This window comes from Anomalospiza imberbis, chromosome 2 (genome assembly GCF_031753505.1).
Source record: "Anomalospiza imberbis isolate Cuckoo-Finch-1a 21T00152 chromosome 2, ASM3175350v1, whole genome shotgun sequence".
Lineage (NCBI taxonomy): Eukaryota > Metazoa > Chordata > Aves > Passeriformes > Viduidae > Anomalospiza > Anomalospiza imberbis.
The window spans coordinates 91,038,488-91,054,203 of NC_089682.1; the positions used below are offsets into that span (position 1 = coordinate 91,038,488).

At 37.9% G+C, this 15,716-nt stretch overlaps 1 long non-coding RNA gene across 1 annotated transcript; it reads left to right on the forward strand.

The window, feature by feature from the left end:
• Positions 1 to 9,904: 9,904 nt before the first annotated feature.
• Positions 9,905 to 14,205, forward strand: LOC137469506 (uncharacterized). The gene is made up of 3 exons (XR_010996563.1): positions 9,905 to 10,419; positions 10,665 to 10,748; positions 13,318 to 14,205. It is a non-coding gene; the product is annotated as an uncharacterized lncRNA (long non-coding RNA).
• The last annotated feature ends 1,511 nt before the right edge of the window (positions 14,206 to 15,716 follow it).

The following is a 15,716-nucleotide window of genomic DNA, read 5'->3' on the forward strand; positions in this document are numbered from 1 at the left end:
ACACAGCCAGTTCTGGGCCCTGGTGCCATGGGAGTGGCATCTCAGGGGAAAGGTATTTTAAAATAGGCCAAATGCTGCACATGCAGTGAGGATTGAGGGGAAAACATGAGAGAAATGTCAGCCCTGAAGACACCAAAATGAGAGAGGGAAGAGAGAAAAGAAGAGGTGCCCCAGGGCAGGAACAGAGGTTCTCCTACAGCCCCTGGAGGAGACCATGGTGGGGCATGGGAGAAGTTTGAGGAGGAAGGAGTGACACAGTGGAGCTCTTATGGACTGACTCCAACCTCCCACTCCCATCCTCTGCATCACTCAAGGAGGAGGAGGAGGGAAAGGAGATGGGAATTAAGGAGTGATACGGAACCTGCAAAAAAGGCAGGTTGGGAGTACTTTTGTCCTTGTTTCTTACCATTCTATTCAACTGTTAAAACATTAAATTAATTTTCCACAAGTCAAATCTGTTTTGCCTGTGACGGTAACTGGGGGACAATTTTCCTGTCCTCATCTCAACACATGAGCTTCTCATCTTATTTTCTCCCCTGTCCAGCTGAGCAGGGGGCTGAGTAAGCAGTTGGGTGGGAGTTTGGCTGTTAACCACTGCTGACCCACCACACCTACAAGAAAGAATTACACATGTTCTCTACTTCTATCACTGACTATCCATAACTTTTTCCTCTGTCTAAAAGAGATGCAGATACTTCCTCTGCAGCAGCACCACAGGCATTAAGTATCTATAACCTGCAAAGTGGCACCTCCTTGTTACTCTTCATAATTATGCAGTGAGTACATAGAATGTAGTGAGTGGAACAGGTAGTGAGTTGAAGGTATTTCGTTAAACAATCAGCAATATCACAAGTACAGACTTAAGGAAGAAAATATTTCAAGTAAAAATGTGCCAGAATATGCCCCTTGGTTAATGTGTTTTATCTGACTATTGACAAAATGATTTGCCACTTAAGAGCAGTACAGTGATTTTATTAATAAGAATTAATACAAGCTATTGATACTAATTAATGATGCCATTGCAATTCAGATGACCCCTCTTCCTTTTTAATGTTCAACTGAGCCATGATTCCCAAGGCATTTTAAGACACTCACAAGATTAATTGTTTATAGGTGCAATTGCTATTTGTTCTGACTAGCAATGGCCTATTGACTTTCTGAGACAATGACATAAGATCAATGAGGATTTGGAGCAGATGAGTAAAGTAAGCCCACAAACACTAATGTCTGGAGTGACATAAATATTGCCACCTTTTCTACTTTGTTTTATGCAGCCAGAATGAGACAGAAGCTGTTACTGGTCAGTGTTGTCTTAAAAGCCTCTGTGAAACAAAACAGGCAGAGCTCAGCCTACTTCAAAGCTACTGCTTGATTAGTATCAGGTAAACCTGATCTACTGACACAGAAAAGAGCCTGATGACAGATTTTTAGTGGAGGCAGCAGCTGCTCGAGTGCCTTATATTCATGTGATTGGAAAAAGCATACACAGACAGCTGCTACGCCAGGGCAGCACATTTCCTGTTCCAGTATGTATTTCTGGACCTAGTGTTTATGGCACATCCCATTCTGATGTGGGTCTTGGCACTGGCACATGTGCTGAAGTTCTGTGACAAAGAATATAGAAAATATTACTTTATTTGGGATTCTTTTTCTTTCCACCATCCCTTGCTTTTAAGAAGCAGAATTGTGTACTCCTTCAGTGTGAATACTGCCTATTAGCTGTGACTGTTATGAAGGTTTCTGACACTGACTACAGGAAAGTGATGTTGCTGACAGAATGTAGCCTCCAATATTGAGAGTCCTCACAGGAGGAAGCTTTCCAATATTTCTATCTTTACACAAAGAAAAGTTTGAAAAGTTTCAAATCATGTTTTCTTATAGCAGTGCAAATTAGTCAGCTGCTTCAGTACATAGGTGTGGTCTTGGGTATGTAAAATGAAAAGTTATTGAAGCCAAAGGAATTCTGGACATCAAATATGGAAATTGATGTGAGCTTATTGACATGGGGTTTTGGTAAACTTTAGGAAGTAGCAACATAGGAACTGCAACATAGGAACTGTGCTTCTTTTCCTTTTTTTTTTTTTTTCTTTTTAAAATAGTACATTTGGGGAGGATATGCTGTTGGAGAGCCTGTAAAAGAAACACAGGGAAGGCACACAAAAGACAAATGACAAAGACGGGGAGTAGGATGGTGCTTAGAAGGCAGTGGTTGAAGCTGAGGACATAGTGCAAAAAGAAAATGCCAAAGCAGCCCAGGTTTCATTACAGTCACAATTTCACTCCTAAGTCTGAAAGGATTCCTAACACCCATGTGTTCCTTCTTATCACCTGTTTGCACAGCTTGGGATACAGCTTATCCCTCCCCACTGCTGTTCAATTCCCCTGCCCACAGCCCTTCCTTGCTCTGCTATGTGCAGGTCCCTGGGAAAATTCCTCTTTCCTGTCTCTTTACCTATGAATCCTTCTTCAGGATATGCCTCTCAGCATCAGGTAGGTGGTATGAGAGGAGCTGGAACCCATTCTAAGTGAAAAAAAAAACAGGGAAACAGGGAGCCTGGAGAGCTCCCTTGTCTACTACAAAGGAACTGCTTATTTAAAGCAGTGAGGCTGTGTTAGCAAGTCACTTGCCTTCGTTTTGTTTTGAGCTACCTTAGGACTCTTTGTTGGCTGCTGCACTGTATAATCTGGGCATGCCCTGTCTAATCCCTCAGCTGAGCACAGGGAGAGTCCCAGAGTGCTGTACATGCACTGTGCAATAGCCATGATTGCGCAGTTCTGGTGTCAGCAAGCGGTTCTTCCTTATGCTAGCTGAGTCAAGAGAGACAATATCAAACTCTCTGAATTTGTACAGTTCTCTCCTAGGTGTAAAAATGTATTTGATGTGTCTGTTAACTACAGAGTTCAAACATATTTGCTATTTAGCATGTGGACAGTAAAATAGCAAAGCCAAGAAGGAAATATGAATGTTTTTCTGAAGCAAAGTCATCCCCTTAACCACCTGCAATTATGTATCTAATGAATATTTCAAATAGGCTTAGTTTTGAGAGTCCTATAAAGATTATTTGTAAAGAAAAATATTTATAAACATTGTGGTTTTGGAAGTGTGAATGTATTTAAATTAAAGTTATGCACTTACAGTCTCAATACCATTAAAGTTTGCTGTGTAAGAATAAATATCCATTTGCAATGTGTCAAGCACATAAATGAGAAGGATTGTCATGCATGTGAAAAAACTGCATTGTTCTGCTGTTTCTGAAGTAAATGACAAAAATCACAGGGTAATTTGCACAACTTGGAGATTAGAAATGTATCTCTTTATTCTTATTAATATATTTGCCCTTCTTAATTATAAAGATTTGAATCTTATTTTAAAATAATTTCCTATAAAATATTCTTGGGGATAGAAGCTGCATGTTAATTCTGAATTGATTATTTGCCTAACCTTACAAAAGAGTAATAAATTACTTATGTTTGATAATAGCCAATTAAAAAAAAAAGGATTTAGGATATCTGTCAAAAATACTGATGCCTATATAGGAAAAGGGGACTTACATCTAGTTTAGCTGGTTTTATCTGTCATGCATATACTTTTACACACAAGATTTGCATTTCTGTTGATGTCATTTGCAATTTACTGTGTTTTAAAAAAAGATAGAAAACTTAGAATTTCAGATAAACTTTTCCCATATTTTTGTAAAACTCTTAATTTAGTTCAGTGTCAGTTCTCCTGTGAGTCTGTAGCACAGGGATCTTGACTGATTCAGAGAGTCACAGAATAGATGGGGTAGGAAGGGACCTCTGGACATCATCCAGTTCAATCACCAGCTCAGGGTAGGAGCAGCTACAGAAAGTTGCCCAGGTCTGTGTCCAGGCACAGTGTAAAGATCTACTCAGATGGAAACCTCATAATTTCTCATGGCCACCTATGCCAGTGTTTGATCACGCTTGCAGTAAAAAATTGTTGTTTTGTGTTCCAGTGTAATTTCAGGTGTTTCATCTTGTGCCATTGCTTCTTCTTAGTCACTACTTAGTGACAACCTCTCATCTTTATTCCTGACCATCGGGTATTTAAATACAGTGGTAACACCCCTCTGATCCTTCTCTTCTCTGGCCTGAGCAGTTCTGTCTCTCCCAACTTATCCTCATATGAAAGATGTTCCAGTCCCTAAAACTTATTTTTCTTTCACTGAACTCATTACAGCAAATCCCTGTCTTGCACTGGGGATCTCAATGGTCCAGATGTGGCCTCACCAGGGCTAAGTTGCAGGTGCAGTAGATTCACTGGTAGATTCATCTGATTAATTCCAACATGTTGCAGGTAGCTGGGGACAACATCTCTGATTTGGGAGGAAATCTGAATGCTTTTTTGAGAGAAGAAAGTTAGTGCTTTGAATAGGTGGAAGCAGGACACATCCAGACATCAGTGCAACAAAACAGGATGAACATGCCCATACAATGAAGGAAATGAGTGGCAAACAAAGCTTCTAGAGAGGCCTCCATGCTCCCAGGAAGCCCTGTCTTCCAACAAGGAAAGCCATTTTGTATGTCTAGATGGTCAATAAAAACACTGCTGTGTTGCAGCAAGTATCAACAGGTAAATGTTGGCACCATGTAGGAGACAGTCAGTCCTTTAAATATCACCATTTCTGCTCTGTTCCCTACACAGGATTCTGTGAACATTGCACTTGACTATTTTTTTTTCTGTGAACTATGATGACATTAAAATAAAACCAGATTTTTTTTACAGTTTTGAGCTCAATGCTTCCCATCAGGGTAGTGGTTTTTTTCATGGTAATGTCTCTGAATCCCAGCAAAGCAGAAAACTGAGGTTGAAGAAGCTTCATCCTCCTCCTGGCAAGGGACAATTGGCTGTATATATAGACTGCTGTAGTAGATGGAAAGTAGTTGTAAGAAACCTAACAAAATATGAAGAACAGGCTAGAAAAAATGAGTAACTACTAAATTTGTCATTCTTAGGGGGAAAAAATTCAAGTACACAACATTTGCAAGCAGCAGTTTTATTCAGAATCCCCAAGATGCAGTAGTACTATTCAAAATGTCTCTTAGGCAAGCTTTACTGCTTTTAAAAGGCAGAAAAAGTCAGTGAACATCTGGCTGAGATCTATTATCAACATAATCCTTACACTGCTTTTGTTCCCTCACTCAGTTATCCGGAGGCTCCATCTTCTTAGCAGTATCTCTTTATCTTTGGTCTCCATAGTTTTTCCATATTCTGGTGACAAAAAGGACCTGGCTTCAAATGCCAGTATTCAACAATAAGAACTAAGAGTGGGTGCCATGTATATATCCTTGAATTTCAATGTGGCTGACACTTAGAAATTGGAATATCAGAAATAATGATGGGAATTGGGGTACTAGCAGTAATATTATTTAACTTATTTTATGATCTTAACTTACCCAGGATTTACAGAGGCAGCTATATGCCAATGATTAAATAAATGTCTTTACTGTTTTATAAAAGTATTTACTTTGTGTTTACAGATAGTGTTTACTTAGTATGGGGCTTTGTATCTGATAAGTCTTCATATTTTTCTTTAAAACAATCCTCCCTTCACTAAAGAATGTAATCATGATCTAGTGGTGTCTGCATGATCAAATTTTAATCTACTTAGTTTTGTTTATTCAGCTATTATAGCCTATCAAAATGAGATCTTGAGTAGAGCAATTATTCTGAAGGAAGAGTGTCTAGCTTTTAAAAACTGATATTGCATATATTCTACTTGTTATTTAGAATTTTTATGACCTTGGGCATCTGCCTGAACTTGACAAGCACAATCATGAATCAAATGACACAATAAATAATATTGCTATTTGATGCAGATGAGAAAAACAAAATAGCCATAATTAATTCCTAAAGAACAATAAAAAATTGTAGTCTTTTTCCCTGTGGGTTGTGTGTATGTGTGTGTAAATAGCTCCTTCTTCTGCAGTCATTTGCACTCACAGTTTGAAATTATTTGGGATTACTGGGAAGCACTGATTCAGAATGAGCCAGAATGAGGTGGTGATTGTGTTAGCTGTGCCTCATGCTGCCAGTCCCTTGCTAGCCATGCTGGCCTGGTGCTGCCAAGGCTACCTGATAGCACCCTGTACTTGCTGCTCTTCCATGAAAAGAACCATGCAGATTATTGTGTTTAGAGATTATTGTGTAAAAAGAAGCCCTTCACCTAATTGTTCTAATTTTTCATATGTGTAGGAGCATAAAACAGTTAAACTATTTCTGCGAGCAGGGACATTTTTAAAAAAGTATTTTAAGTGTTTAGGATGTTTGATACAGTGATGGCTGATGGCAGATGGCAGAATTACACAGGTGCATAAGGTAAAATAAAATGCATGTAAAAATGAACAGTGGACAGCAGTATGGATTTTAGGTCTTTCACTTCCAAATTTTGCCTTTCACAGTTTTTTTTCACTAAAGTAATTTGATAAATTTACCCTGAATTTACATTCCTAATGATGTAATGATGATGAAGTTTTTTGTTGACTGCTCATGCCTATCTGTGGTAAGATTTTTTTTTTCTATTCTATATGGAAAGCAAATCCTGGTTAATAGTATCTGCCAAGTCTTAACATTTTTTATGTTATTGGAAAAATCCTGTAGGGATTAAGATATGAAAACTTTTATTTGAAGTCTTTTTCTCTGCTGCATTTTGTCACTCATCTCTCTCTACTGCATCACTATTTTGTGTGATGTATAACAGCATTGCTTTCCCTGACAAAGCAAAAGAAATCAAAACTGAGGAAAACAGCAAATATGTCACATCCTTGAGGCAGAGCTGAAGGAAAACCTTTCAGAAACAAGTTGGCTGCATTTAATTATTCTAGGTCCTTCAAGATAAAATCCATCATATTTTTATGTTTTGAGGTTATGAATGTCTGTTTGTTGAGTGCACATGAAAAGAAAGCTTTTGGATTTAGCATGAAAGGACAGAGATTTAAGAATGTCCTGATCAATGTGCTGAGATTGTTTGATGCAAGTCCAGAAAAAACATCAGCTGTACGATTGATACAGCCAATACAGTGACTGGTGAGACAAATTGTTCTGCTGGCCAGAGAGAAGTTTGGGTCAGAAAGGTCTACCTCTGACATATTTTCTTATGATATTTCATTTTCAGCTTTGCCAACCACTTGACAAGTTAAACTCCTTTTGTACTGTTATAAAATAGTGAGTTCAAAATGAAGATCTGGAACCATAGGCAGATTTGGGCCATTATTTAAAGTATTACAAACATGCAGTATCGTAAACTATTGTAATATATTGAGGTCAAATAATTTGCATGAAGACAAATGGTCATCCCTATTGCACATAGCTTGCACACTTGCCATGGGTAATTGCCACAATTTTCAATTATAGATGACATCTATAAAATATTTTATACTGTAATGTATTGTTTGGGTGAATTCCAGTTGGGGAAGATTGAAGTCAGCTAAAAGCAGTTACAGTATAACTGTAAATATAATTTGTACTTTGTGGTAAGTACTTTTATTGTGCTTCCTGGTGTCATGTCTCTTAGTTTTGTTTATCAGATAAAAATTTTGAGAGAACAGAGACCCCTTATCCCACATCACAGGATGACTACGTGAGCCTTCCTGTCTCTTTGCATTTAGGGGTGAAAACTGTTTTACCTCCTGAGCTGTGTTTTTGTCACCAGAGGACACAAGGAAAAACGACGCACCACAGCTTTGGTCATCATGAAGAGACTAATTTATTTTTTCTGACTCCAATCATTTATAGTTCTCAAAACGTGCCAGTGGATTGGAAGGTGGACGTGCCACCTCTCCAACGACACTGGACAAACTACCAGTCTATCAAATTTCTCCTCCTCTATGAAAGAATGCAAAACAATAAGTTGTTTACAGAAAGTTGCGTGAGAACGTTCTCTACAAGAATGTAAATTCAGAAGGCTTTAGAAAATCCTAAGAAATCAGGGCGACATGTTTTGTTACCTTTCCTTTGCCACATGGGAAATAGTGAGTAAGCAGAGAAAAGGTTGCAGCTGATTGGTCCTAATCCAAAGATCTCCTACTCTGACTGTACTCAAGCAAGGTAAGTTGGTTCCTGCAGATTTTCAGTCTCTTAGGGTTTGCTTAATTATTATGACATCTGACACTTTTCTCATCAAGTTTAGATTTCCCTTCTACACATTCAGGGACTTTCATACCCTTCCTTGCATATACTCATTGGCTTTTATGCTACTTTTTAGACTCAGACTTTGCCATAGCCATTTTTTTACTTTCCTCTCAGCTTAACTGCATGCCAAATCCCATGTCGTTCACAGCATACAGAATAACTCTTTTAAAAATGGGTCAGAAGGCTCTGATGACCTTCTCTTCCTCCAGTTCAGTTCTTTCATGGGTCATATCAAAAATCAGCAGATATCAAATGCCTAAACACAACAGCATTTAGAGGAATATATAATTCATTAAATTATGTTAAAAAAGCAACACATTTTTTTTTCATAATTTACATTTGTCTCTTAAGCCTTGGTTCCTGGTTGTTGCTGCAGAGATGTCCTGTCCTCTGTTTGGTGCCTACTGCACATTGAAGTCTCTTGTGAGCCCCCAAATGGCAGAGCAGCCCAGTGCTTCCCTGTGTGCCCCTTCCATGCTGGCACAGCAGTGAGAGATGTGGCAGCTAATCTCTCGGGGGGAATGTCTCTGACTCTCAGCACCTTGCAATTTAAAACCATTTTAGAATTACCTTGCACTGAAAAGTGGAGCACCCTCCTCTTGCCTATGAATCTCTCTGTGAAAATTGCCTTGTCAGACAGTACACATATTGAACTCAGGTGCTTCCTGCTCTTTATGCTGGGTTGGTCTGACAAGGTCCAGCAATGAGGAATTGTGGATGGAAGAGTGATTTTTTTTCTGTTTATGCTATTTCTGTAATAGAGCTTAGTTAATAGGTCTTGCAGTGACAAGGTTTATGAAGGTAAGGTGGGGAAATGTGACATTGCTATGTCTCTGCAGTGTCATTTGAGACTTGTAGCATACTGCTCTAATGCCAGTTGCTATCACGAATCCCAACTGCAATTGAGGATCTCCTGTGAGTTCTGTATCACATCTGCTAACCTTTGGCTGATGTCTTTGAGACCTTAGGGCATCCATCTAAAATGAAGCTTAGCAGTTTTGCATGGGTACCAAGTTAACCTTTGTTATCTGAAGTGAGACCTTGTGTATCCAGTGCCTAGGTGGTCACCTCTATTTTGGTATCTATCATCTGGACCTGAATCCTGCCCCATATGTCTTGTAGCTAATTTACACATCAATTTAGTGGCTACTTGGAAAAATTATACTGTCTGAATCTGTGTCCTATATCCAGAAGACTCAATATAAGACAGTGAAGCCGAGGGAGAGAAGCAGGAGCAAGAATATTTGAGAGGTCTTACCAGATGGACTAGCCCACTCCAGCTGGCTTCTCTTCGTGCAGCTGTGTGAAAGCTGAGTCCTAGGGCAATGCTGGCCTACATGAAAGTGGGCAGTGGTGTAAACAAGTGATATGTGAATATGTGTCTTGGAGCTACAAGAACCTTAAACTATTGGAAAGTATAGGAATGGTTGTTCCTTCTTCCAGTACAGCTATCTTGGCCTCTCATTTGGCTAATTCTTCCCACTCTCCCCTGGGGCAAACAAATGTGCCATCACATCTGATTGAATAAATACACTTTCAGTAAGACAGCCAAATAGTTAGAAATTGAGAGGTTATTTGGTTGATTTTTTTCTTGTTTAAGGACATAAAATAGAAATGCAAGCTCATAAAGTATATTTAATTGCCAATTTGAACTGTACCACATAGGTCTGCTAGTCCTACCATGAGTTTCTTTAGACTGACATTTCCAGGTGATTGCCTGCTACCCACACTGCTGCCACCAAATCACTGGCTGTATTTCAGTATTTAGTGTTTTCTTTATATATAACACTGTGACTTAATGACTGAAACACCACTGTTTTTTCCATGCTTATAGGCTGCTGAAAAGACAGATTATTCTTCAGCATGATCTCTGATCATTTTTCTAGACAGTACGTTTTGAGATGCCATGTTTAATTTGTGATATTAATACTGAACTTGATCACTGTTCAGTGGTTTTACTGAAGTATTTACATATAGATTGGTGAAGAATTTTTTTCTAGAGTATTGTAAGCTTTCCAGGCCAAATTGGAATCATAAAACTTAACCACAGTATCTGTATGACATGCATAAAATTTTTCCTTATGAAATTGCCTTGGAGGTTTACTTTCAAAGCAAATTGAGTGCATTTCCTCAGCTTCATACATTTAGCTCTGAACTGTGTGGGGAATGACTTGGCAAGTGAGTGTTTTGAATGAGCAGCAGTGAGTGTATTCTGAGAATTGTTTTTTTCCACATCAACACCCTTTTAAGAAAGATGAACTATTTTAGTAAGTATTACCAAAAAATTACATTTTAAAATGATTAAAGAATTAGTTGAAACCTACATTACTTTAATATGAAAAAATAAACTTTTCCCAGAGTAATAGCTTAGTTACATAAGGTACCCTTTCATTTTATATTAAAAATGGAAAGATAGACCTGTTATACAAAACTTGAACCACTACTATTAATTATCTGATTTCAAGATCACCTCTGGCTGTTAAAAAGATTTATATTAATCTGTACTTGATAGATTCAGAAGGATTAAAGGAGTGAAGCAGAGTGAATAAAAAGAGAACGTCTTCCCGTCTTCATTGTTAGATGACCTTGTGCCATGGTATGTTTAAATTGCTTACTTCCTATAACTCTATAAAGTTCTGTGTTTTCATTTCTGGATTAGATTGAAGTGTCAACTGTTTTTGATGAATTACACTAGTAATATATGTTCATGTTCTTCTTTGCTCTTTTTTATTTATATATGTCCAGTATAATTTAGTTCACCTAAAAAAGCTTTTAGGAAAGATTTTTCTAATTACAGTTTTAGCAAAGTATTTTTTTTTTCAAATGCCTTTATTGTTGTTCTGAAGAAATAAAGTGTATATTCAGCTGTTTTAAAAAATCCTCAAATTAAAAGTTTATGTCAAATGTCCTGGTTTTCCATGTTCTGAAATTCAGAATATTTTGTAGAAAAAAAAAAGAGTTGTGTAAAAAAAAAAAAAACCCACAAGTCATTGCAGTTAGTAATTGAAACTTTTACCCTTTAACTGGATCTGTGTGAAACTACTGAAATAAGGTCTCCCTGCTAGACCAAAGGGTTAGCCTTACCTTCAGTACTGGAGTCTTATTTATTTATTGCTGAAAGGTGCAGAGGGGAGCAGAGAGAGAGCTTTAAGTGCTTTGCTTCCATTATAGAAGATTCTCACTGATGCAGAACTTGAAAGCAAATAAAATTAAGGCACATTTATATACAGTATGTGTGCTACTGACTGGAATTATAAAGGGCAAGCCATACATACACTGGTTTATAGACTCACATCAGAAGGGACAGAGGTATCTCTAGTTAAGTGCATTTTGTACTGATTGAGATTAATAGAGTTAAGTTATAATATTAAATCTGTATATTTTTCACGTGAAAGTTGTATAAATAGCAACAGCTTTTCTATATATTAGATAGCCCTGATATCTTCAACTGCAATGAACATTTTATGTGCAACCAAAAGAACAAAGTAATTTAGTATAACCATCAATAAAGGACAAGTTTATATTTCTTCTTAACTCCAGGATTTTAAAGGAAGATAGTTGTGTTGTTTTCAGGTTTTGTTTTGTCTTAAAGAAAACTCCAATCTGAGATAAATGCTTATTTTTTTGAAAGAACAGAGTGAACTCAGAGATGTCTGAGCACAAGAAATCTGTCATTGCAACTTTGATATTGTGAAAAATACTAAACAAATCTAATAAAAACCCTCAAATATTTTATTTTAGGAGCTGTCATGAGGGAATTAACTGCACTATACCATACAGGGGAAGTGGTACCATATGATTTCTGGTGTATATGGTTCTCAGCTTTTTCCCCAGTAGCTCACAGGAGTGTGAGCACATGCTACAGTGGCAATAAAAACAACCATAAGTTATAAAGCGTTAAGTATCAGAAGAAGTTTTATATCAGTACTTACTGAATCTTATGAATATCAAGAGCTTTTTGTATCTTTGTCAAACCAGTCCACGCTTTCTCTTGTGGCTTTAAACAGCTTCTCTGACTATTATATTTCTGTATCCCACTGTGTGCTGTGTGCACATCTCAAACAGAACTGGAGCTGCAGCTGGAGTTCCACAATAAATGGTGATAAGGAAGTACCTGCCCTCCTATCTGTTGTTTCCAAATACAGCATTTGATTGACTGGACCAGATCCTCAAACTGTACAGCATTTCTCCAGTGGCCAGCTGTCATTTAACATTGTTGTTACTGGCTTTGGCTGTGTTGTATTTTTCCTTCCAAACAACAGAGAATCTTGAATGAAAAAAAAGTGATAAAATTTGCTCACAAAATGAGACTTCTACACAGAGTAATTAAAGTAACAATGTTGTCCTATGCAGTTTATTACTGTGGTTCAAATACAGGAGTAAATTAGGAGATGTAGTCTTCTGCTTTTAGCAAAATATTTTCTGATGTGGACTTCACTGATTAATATTAGAGGTAATGTGCTTTTGCTGGCTATTTGTCTATTGTTTTGTTTCTTCTTCCAATTGTTTTTAAATTGCAACCATAGCTTTCTGACAAAAACATATTGCCATAGAGAAAAAACATAGGAAGGGTTGACTCTAGGAACACCACTTTAGGCAGCTCAAAAACCAATTGCTCCATTCCTAAGAAAGGAGTTGATAAAGTCCTGTAAGACTCTACCAAGTAGTTGTGAAAGATGGTAGTTGCTAATGCTGTAAGCTATAGTGCTGCCAAGATAGCATGAGTCCTCTGAGCTGAACCACGCTACCTTGTCTTATTGTGGTAGTATGAGCTTAGATTATTCGCTGGGGGATGGAGAAGGGAAGAGGCCAAGGACTGGCTTGGGGAGGAAGATCTGCAAAGATTTCCTCTGTTGTTAATGAAAAGACAGAAAAAGTGTCCTTAAAAGGATGTTTTCACAAGGACCCATGTCAACTGTCTGAAGTAATAAAGAGGAGCACTCTCTGGTGTGGGAGCTTATCTGTAGGTAGTTATCATTTTTCAGGGTGCTTCTTGGGACATTTTTGGCTCAGGCAAACTGTCTATCTAGAAATTACACCCCAAATTAGACTCAAGGTCTGTTTCCCATCTTACTGCTCAAACTGGCCTGAAAGTACAAATGAATCCTTCTCGAACTGTAAATGTATCTTCAGACCCACTGTCTCTTATAATTTCTAATTTCCAGCTTGGGAAAAAGGGAGGTGGAATGGCAGTGAAGGAAGCAACTGGCCATGCATCTTGCAGTGTCTGCTAAGGATGATATGTGGTTACCTTTCACTCACCTGCAATGAACTGGGAAAGGTGGCTGTGAGATGGTGATAGAAGGATTGTCTTTCTTCCATAGTGTAGTAAATGGAGAAAACTTGGTCTAAAAACAAGTGTTTCCAATTGTTTTATTGTTTTCAACCTTTCAGGAATTACAAACTCAGCCATGACAAACGGAGCTTGAACCAATGCATGCTATTACACCGCTTTGGTTCCACCCTGAAAATCTGCTTTCTCTGCAGAGGTTTTGTTACATCTTCTAGGGATATACTCTGATATTAGTGTATTTATGATTTAATATAATTATCTACTTGCACTTTTTATATCCTTGTGTTCATTTATCTTAAATTAATAGTATCGATTTTCTGTTCTCCCTCTGCACCTGAAATTTTACGCTGCTTATGTATCCTTTTTATTTATCTCTCAATATCTTTTTCAATCCTGTTTTTATTTGCTATGGTCTTTTTCTCACCGTAGTGCACATATTGTTGGATAATACATACCACCCTTGGATATGCTATAATTGCTTTCTGAACAGTTTCCATTTCCTCCATGTCCTTCCCTCCTCCCACACCTCCCATTAGGCGCTTAACCCACTGGATTGCCTCCAGCACTTCCCCATTCTTCTGTGTTCAAAGTCCTTGGGGGTTTTTTATTCCTCTTATAGGTTCAGTCTGCAGTAATGAATCCAACTGGATTATGGTCATTAGTGAGTCCTCCACCTCTGTCTCCTAACAGCTGCACAGTTGAAAGTCAGAACTTTGGTCTTTTCTGCCACCTTTTAATACATTGAGGATATAGTACATGACTGTTGCTTGATTTATTTCTCTCATTGTGTCCCTGTTCCTGTGTGTCTGGGTAGCTGAAATCTCCTCTTATTAGTTTTGACATTTTTCTATATCTCATATGCTTCTTGTTCTTTCTAATCTTATTTTTTTTTTATATCCAGTCCATACTGCCACCTTTCTCCCCCTATTGCCTCGAATTTTGAGCTATGATGATTCTTTCAAACAGCCACAAAAACTTTTGGCTTCTTCAAAGTTTTTGCCTGTTGGAAACAAAGAGTTTTGAACCAAGCCATTACTACCTGAACGGTGCCTGCTTTAGCAGGGTGCACTCCCCTGCCTGCAGCTCCCTCTCACAGTGTTCTCAGTCCTCTGGCCCCAAATCAAGCAGTTAAGCACATGCTCAAGTTCAGTCACATGAGGAGCAGCATTAACTCACCAGGACTACTTAGATGCTTAAGGCTGGCACTGGACTAAACTCTTCGCTAAATCAAAATGTTGGAGCTGTGATTTTCATGCAGCTTGCAAAATGCATAATGAAGGCTGTACATCCTGACATGTGAAAGGTGCACAGTAACTCATTCTGGTAGACATGTGGATGTGGAGGCAGACAATTCTATCCCACATCTACGTCGTAACAGTGAGCATGTCAGTGTGCATTTGTGCACACGCACAACTGCAGGCAGCGCAGCACTGTGTTTGAGACTATCAAGCACATTGTAAAAGCAAATGTAAAGAATCTAGGCCTTATTCATTGCCTGTAGTTGCAGTAAAAAATTCCCATTGACTTTAATAGGCACAGTTTAGGGACTAAGACAAACACTGCAGCAGCATTTATCAAACAGCTCCATACCATGGACATATCTCTTACTGCAGTCTGACTACTATGCCTTACACTGTATGCACAAACTTTACAGAGAGTGGTAGGTTGACTTAGTTTCCTTCTTCTGGGTTATGTTAATGCCTGAAAAAGTATTTAATTAAGCATTTATAAATAATCTTATTTTTCTAACCTTTATGCTATCTCTTTCTCAGAGTCTTTAAACATGACAGTGATAATCCTACTGAACATTTAGATAATTTTGTACCAACATTTTCTATCATAGATGACTTAGCCAATAGTGGGTTTTCCTATTGTATCTTAGTTGCAGGGTGAGCATTGTCAAAATTAATACCCATATGAGACAAGGATATTTATTCTAATCCATGTCTTGTAGTTTTCAATAATGTTTTAAAGAAAATTAAATCACCTCTGAAAACTGAATTTTCAGGGTGAAATTGCATATTGTCATAGCCATGATGTGTCACATTCATTTTGTTACAAATGAATATATCAGCTTAGATTTACTTTAGCATGGCTTATGCTTTCCAAATTCAAGTTTTAAAGGTTCATTCTGAATAGTCTTTCAGCAAAATGCATCTGGAAAGACAGTTGGATCTCATTTATAAGTCTCTCTCTCTTTCTGCCTTATGCTATAATAAATGTTCTCAACTATAGGATTTTAGATGAGATCAATTGTACTTCCCACTTATC